This window comes from Amphibalanus amphitrite, unplaced genomic scaffold (genome assembly GCF_019059575.1).
Source record: "Amphibalanus amphitrite isolate SeventyFive unplaced genomic scaffold, NRLGWU_Aamphi_draft 000400F_arrow, whole genome shotgun sequence".
Lineage (NCBI taxonomy): Eukaryota > Metazoa > Arthropoda > Thecostraca > Balanomorpha > Balanidae > Amphibalanus > Amphibalanus amphitrite.
Window position 1 is genome coordinate 239,124 of NW_024881894.1, and position 7,465 is coordinate 246,588.

The window sequence follows — 7,465 nt, forward strand, 5'->3', positions numbered from 1 at the left end:
GGCGGCCGGCCACCGTCCGGCACGGGGCTGACCCGGGCGGCCCGGGCGGGCGCGGGGGCGGGCCCGAGAGACAGGACGGACCTGGCACCGACCGCGCCCTGAGTGAAGGGGAGCCGCCAGAGGCCGGCCACAGGTGGATGGGGAAAGGAGGGGTTAGAGGGGATAAGTAGGTATAGGCCTACCAGTGCAGCTGGGCACAATGGTGAGTACATTGGTGCATCAGCGAATTAATCAAACACATTATGTATAGGTGCATACAAAGTAAAATACAGAAGGGCAGGGCAGTCAGTGAAAGTAAGCACCCTCCTTACGTACAAATGCGCGGCACATATGCATAGAGCTCAGAGAGCAGGCATACAAAATCGGGTGCATTCTAGCGGCCCTTCGTCATTGACAATGACGCGCTGAGAAACAGAATGCCGTTTTGTAAGCACAGTCTACGGCGGGTGATTTCAGCAGTTTAATGGTCGCAGTGCTCAGTGACGGACGTCTACCTCTGTTCCGGGTTGTCAGCGACAACGTCTACAGATCCATGTAATACAGCACATTCCAGACTATTTCCTCGACAATTTGATGCCACTAATGCAGCGTGATATCAGAGAGCATTCCGATCAGAACTTTGCTCCTGGAAGCGGCGGAAAACTTTACCGGGTCGATGCCATCAGTACCAGCCAGTTATCCCCAAGTTTTGAGGAGAGCCGGCGGCTCAAAAATGGAACGACAACATCGGACAGAACATCGGTGAAGCAGCCAGCTCGCTGCGCGCAGATGTCAAACTCGTACTGCCACTGGGACGATCCTGCGGCTTTGTCGCGTTCGCCGTGGAAAAGGAGGAAAACACCGGGTCGGTATGGGCGTTGGCACGCCGGGAGCCGCACTGGCTCCGTGCGCCAGGTGCGGGGCAGCGCGACGCGCACAGCATTGCCATCCATCACCCAAAGCCGTGCAGTTAGGACGTCACCGAGCTGTAGCACTGGTTAGCAGGCCGTGTGTTGTGCTGTGCCACTGGTTAGCTGTTATGTAGTTTGTTGTGCCGTGTCACTGATCCAAATCAGCTCGATGTTCATTGTGTAGAATGTCCATAACAAAATGCCTATTACGAGTTACATATATAGTCCACTAACATACCCAACATATAGATTAGGCGCCAGAGTACTAAGTACCTACATATGTACTTTGATACAGCCGGTCAGTCGGTCGGTACTTAACATGTGGAGGAAGGCCGAAACGTTATTGGCAGCGTTATTGGTAACGAACGTTATTGCATATGTAATTTCTGCCTTTGGGATATTCCTGATATTTGGCGTACCTATGTTTCTTCTGCAAATTCACAGACAGAATTAAAGGTACGACGTATAGGCTATAGCACATGCCCCACAACTGACCTCGCTGTCCGGCGAAGTCGATGAGGCCAGCGAACCGTACCTCGGGAGAGGCGCACGTTCCGAGACGGGCTCCGGCGCTGCTGAGTGCTGAGGGTCCGGCGGACTCACGGCAGAGCCGGAGGCAGGAGGCGAGGATCTTGTCTCAGGAGGATTTCGCCTGAAGGCAGAAGTTGCCCTGAGTGGTTGGCCCTTCACATGGAAATAGACACTGGAGGGACTTGACCCGCGCCTCCCGGGGTGTGGTGGACGCTTGCGGTCCCTCCACGTTTTTACTGCAACATCTGTTAAACCCGGCAGCACCATCAATTTAACCTCGCGTCTGAAGAAACTGTTTTATCATATCGCCCTCTCCCTTCCTCACCGGTCAGTTATCCGCGCCGTGCTGGTGGTCTGAGTTTTCGGTGTCGTGCTGGGGGGGGGGGGGGGGGCGTTTTCACGCCCCTCCGTCTAATTTGGCTCCTGGGACACATAGCGACATGCAGTAAGTAGCAGCCAAAAGAGCGTCAAAAATAATGTAGAAACCACTTCGGCTATTTTCAGGTCAGGTCAAAGGTCAGGTCGCCAGAGATCATCAAAGGTCAAATTTTGCCCATTTCAACAATGCTTGAAAACCCGGCGCATAACTCGGGAACCAACATAGCTACAACGCTGCAGAAAAGCGCATTCGATAGATCTGTCAACGCTCTTTCGCTGCAATGTCCTTAGATTTGTATTCACGTCAACGGTTTAGCCTCCAGGCCAGGGGGCAAAAACTAAAAAATAGCCGAATTTCGAAAAAAATGTTTTTATGTAATAACTTTCACTCAAGAGAGGCAGGACATTACTCTGACCAGCATCGTGTTCCTCTCGTCGAGACGCGTCGAATGAACTATAAATTGACCTTGAACTAGGCCATTTTGAAAATTTGACCTCAGGTCAAGGTCATGACCTGGGTCCGGAAAAGGTCGTGTTGCATATCAGTCGATCCGTATCGTCGACTAGGACACATTTACACATCTAGGATGTTTTCATTCCTTTAGCATGTCTCTATAAATTGTAAAAAAACTGCTGGGACCTTTTATGACCTGAGATGACCTAAGGGGCACAAAGAGGCGTCACGGGTGCAATTTCCGACTCACTCAATGTGTCATGTTTTATGTTTACCCATAAATTAATGTTTGAGAGTGTTTAGAAAGACGTTCATCCAAAAGAGGCGCATTTCAATTTTCTCTGAGATACCTATAGGTAATGGAGAGGTCGCAAAATTGCCCTGACCTTACAGTGGCGCGGGAACTTCTTCCAGACTGGGGGGGCTGAACCATAATAGAAATCAATCTAGGGTACCCCCAAATCTAGTTTTCTCACCGGTTTTAGGCCACTTATTTTCAGACCTTGGCCTTTTCAACAACAACAAAAAAAAACACGAAAATATTTTCAAAAAGTGAGGTATTCCGTCTCAGCTGAGTGAAGAAACTACCGTTTTGGCAACCTGGAGTAAAGGTTTTATTCTGCCAAATGAGTTGCCGAGCCAGTGAAATAGGTGGATTTTTCACTTACATGCTTTCTTCCTTTGTGACCCACAACCCCTAATTTGGGGAGGACAAGCTGCCCAACGGTTCCTGGCCTCATGAAACGTTGTGGGGCACCGCCCCCACGGCCGCAGAGTTGTGGGGGCAAGCTTCCCCCACTGCCCCCTCACCCGGTTCCCACGCCTATGTATGAATCTATGAAATTATGTTGGTAGATTTCTGATTTCGATTCCTCCAGCTGGGGGGGGGGGGGGGCTCAAATACATTACGAGCCCCCAGCCGAAAAGCTGGGGGGGGGGGCTCAGCCCCCGCTAGCCCCCCCGGTTCCCGCGCCACTGTGACCTTAGGTCACCGATATCAAAATTCCGAGATATACATTTTATACATACCTGCTGCAACTGTTACTCTTCTCAATCGCTGAAAGTTTCAAAGCGATCGTTCATTCGGTGTAGGTGACTAAAGCGAGCATTGGAAGTTGGAACTTTTTATTGACGTGATCTAGTGACCTGACCTTGAATGACCCTGACCCGGGTCTGAAATTTGCACATGTGCAGAAAAGATGAAATGAACATGTGTGCCAAAAACGGCGGCGATGCGTGACGCCGTTTTTTAGAGATATTCGCGAAAAACTTGAGGAGGGGGCGTACCCCCCCCCCCCCCCCAGCACGGCGCGGGTCAATTTGCAAATAACCTAGCGAAGCCTGAGATAATTCCAATTCAAATTATTTATTCGTAGCAGAAAGCTCACCTTTTCTTCCTTCTTCAAAGACACGGGCATTGTCCAATCGTCTGATCACTCAATGTTGGCTCACATAACCATAAGTTCACACTTCACAACACTGCAGGAGAAATTAGATTTCAAGGTACAGGGTGTTTCACAATTAACGTTACAAGATCAAAGCTCAATATCTCTGGGCATAATGACTTTATTTCCGCCAAAATTGCACCATATGCACCCAAAACCACAGAGACCAACATCCTTAAGTCCTACTCGAAGTGGCCGCCTCCAGCCTTCACAGCGGCAGCCAACCGTCTCCTGAAGTCACGGCCTGCGGCACGCACAACCGCGTCGGTGATCTTCTGCCAGGCGCTGATCAGAGATCGCTTGAGATCGTCGATCTTCTTGTGCGGTTTGGAGCAGGCTTCCTTCTCGAGCACGGACCACATCGTGTAATCCATCGGATTCAGATCTGGGGATGATGGGGGCCACTGGTCCTTGGTGATGAAGCCTGGGCAGTTGTCTTCGCACCACTGTTGGGTGACGCGCGCGGTGTGGCTTGTTGCGCCGTCCTGCTGAAAAGTCCAGCCCTCGTCTCCGTACGTTTTCTTGGCCCACGGCTTCACCGTCTGTTCAAGGATGGTCTCGGTGTAGGTTTCTTTGTTGATTTTTACGCCCTCGGGCACAAAGACCAACGGACTTGAGTGGACTTGTGTGGCGGCGCGAAGGTACTGGACTCGAATGACCTCTAGACTGCAAGGAGGGTCAAGGTCTGTGCCCCCTGGCGACCGACAGCTGTTGTGGAGTTTCATGCACTAGTGCCCCCGATCCGCATCGCAGCGGGCCACAGGAGGCACGCGTTAATCCACCCACACATCCCAGCCGCCAGGTCGGCTCGCCGGCCGGCACGCAAGTCACCTTTCTGACACGAGGTAGGAAATGACGTCATTGCCATTGAAGCCTGTGCGTTGAAGACTTGAAAGTCATACAGGAGGTGCGTAATAGATACCTGTTGACTACATCACGCAGCCATGTACAGCCGTCTTCAAACAGGTCCGCGAGCAACAAGCTTATCACACAGGCTCTAATCCTGATATTCGAGATAATCGCAGACTCGGACCTCATTTGGATCAGTCTTTCATCTGCTACACCCATTATCTGTCCAAAGGGCATTCAAAATGCATTTAACCAGGACCAGAATTATGTGCTGTTTCCAATGGTGTATAGTGTTTTCAGAAAAACCACCTTTAAGTGCACCAAAATTGAGTGGGAACTCTTGTAACGGTAATTGTGAAACACCCTGTATATACCTATCGCCTGGAGGCAGGAGTTCAAACAAACATTTTTCAAAACACCCGCCTCACCGCTTCAGGAAATCAAAATAAAGCCACAGTTTGTCTCCGTCGCTTCATATATGTACTTGATGTACTTCAACTAAATTTCATCGTGAAACTAATTTGCTGCAAAATTCCTGGACGAACATCACTGCAACATTATAAAAGCAGGTAGGGTACAGCGTGGTTTACCATGTTAGTTTTTATTTGTTTCATTTTTAGTGCATTGACGGAGTAACTAGTTAGTGAGTCAATGTGAGTGACTTAGTGAACGGGTTAGTGATAAGTGAGGGAGAGAGAGAGAGAGAGAGAGAGAGAGAGAGAGAGAGAGAGAGAGAGAGAGAGAGAGAGAGAGAGAGAGAGAGAGAGAGCGAGAGCGAGAGCGAGAGAGCGAGAGCAAGAGAGAGAGAGAGAGAGAGAGAGAGAGAGAGAGAGAGAGAGAGAGAGAGAGAGAGAGAGAGAGAGAGAGAGAGAGAGAGAGAGAGAGAGAGAGAGAGAGCGAGAGCGAGAGCGAGAGAGCGAGAGCAAGAGAGAGAGAGAGAGAGAGAGAGAGAGAGAGAGAGAGAGAGAGAGAGAGAGAGAGAGAGAGAGAGAGAGAGAGAGAGAGAGAGAGAGAGAAGATAGCAGTGGATTCGTCAGTAAGTGCATCGGAAGGTACAGTTTAGTACTTAAGTCCTTGCCAGGGACGGTGCCAAGGGGGGGGGGGGTAAGGGGGCCATGACCCCCCTGAAGGCAAAAATAAACTAAAGTCAAATAAAACTAAAAACAAATAAAAACAGCTGCACCACATCCCAAAAATAGTTGGCCAAATCCGAGGAGTTTTCCTTTTTTGGAGGGGGTACGACACTAGGTTGTAACCTGTGGCCCAGTGGCGCGGGAACCGGGGGGGGGGCTAGGGGGGGCTGAGCCCCTCCAACTTTTCGGCTGGGGGGGCTCGTAATGTATTTGAGCCCCCCCAGCTGGAGGAATCGAAATCGGAAATCTACCAACACAATTTCATAGATTCATACATAGGCGCGAGAAAGTAATCTTGGGCGCGGGAACCGGGGGAGAGGGCAGTGGGGGAAGCTTGCCCTCACAACTCTGGGGCCGTGGGGGCGGTGCCTCACATCTTTTTATGAGGCCAGGAACCGTTGGGGCAGCTTGTCCTCCCCAAATTAGGGGTTGTGAGTCACAAAGAAAGAAAGCATGTAAGTGAAAAAATCTACCTATTTTACTGACTCGGCAACTCATTTGGCAGCTTAAAACCTTTATTCCAGGTTGCCAAAACGGTAGTTTCTTCACTCAGCTGAGACGGAATACCTATCTTACTTTTTTGCAAATATATTCTTCTTTTTTTTCGTTGAAAAGGCCAAGGTCTGAAAAATAAGTGGCCTAAAACCGATGAGAAAACTAGATTTGGGGGTACCCTAGGTTGATCTCTATGATGGTTCAGCCCCCCCAGTCTGGAAGAAGTTCCCGCGCCACTGCAGTGTGGCCCCTCACTGAGCAAAATCCTGGCTACGTGCCGAGTCCTTGACAGTTGCCATTTCCATAGCTGCAGGCTGTGGCACTGTGCGGGTGAGTTGGTGACTAAAAAGCCTCTCGCGACGGTCTGGCCCAGGCTTCGTTTGTTGTCAGCGGTTATCTGTCTCGTTAATTACGCTGTGCCGTTGGTCGCTTGTTCGCATATTGTCAAATTTACATTTTACAAACCTCGAACTTTTTTTATAAATTAAGTCAAAATTGTCGAATGGATAACTAAGCAGCCCGGATGCCCGCTAAGGGGAATTATTGCGCAGCACCATCATCCGACCACACCGCCGGCGGCCGGTTCACCGGAAGGATTTCGAGCACAAAGCCCATATGGTAGATGGCGACCCGACCTTCCCGGGTCCGGCGTGGCTGTCACCAGCTTCCACCCGGCCTGAATAACGACGCGTCAAACAGCGTGCACTCCCCGGTCTTCTAGGCGGGCATTAAAGGGCAATATTTTCTTTTAAGGCGGCCTCGAGACCTGGATGAGTCACTTCCCCTCCGCCACAAATGAGCACAGTTCAATTGTGGCCATCCTGGAAGCAAGAAACGACGAAATTACCTGCTAGGCATTTTTGTTCTAGTTCACCGGTGTTTCTGCCAGTTTGGAAATGTTGCCACAACATGACCGTTAGTGGTTATGGGCCTGTTTACGATTCTGTTCGGACAATTACGCTCGCTCGACGGTGATCAACGGGGAAACACCAGTTAACCACGGCACGAGCACCATCGGCAAAACCTGCTCATGTAGAAAATACACCTTTTGGTGCTTGGGAGCCACTCAGTAAACCGGTAAGGCGTCTTGTCCAGCCATTATTTTCAACTCCGCTCACAGTACACGATTTGATAATGTGCGATCGTCCTGCATCTGTGACAGTTTGTCAGCGTTAGAAGCAGTTCGGAGAGGGCCATCCCGAAATGCGACACAAAGGTAAACCATGGAATGGCTGCACTGGGCCAAAGTTTGTTCCACAAATAAAGGTACCCAGCTAGTTAATTAAGCTA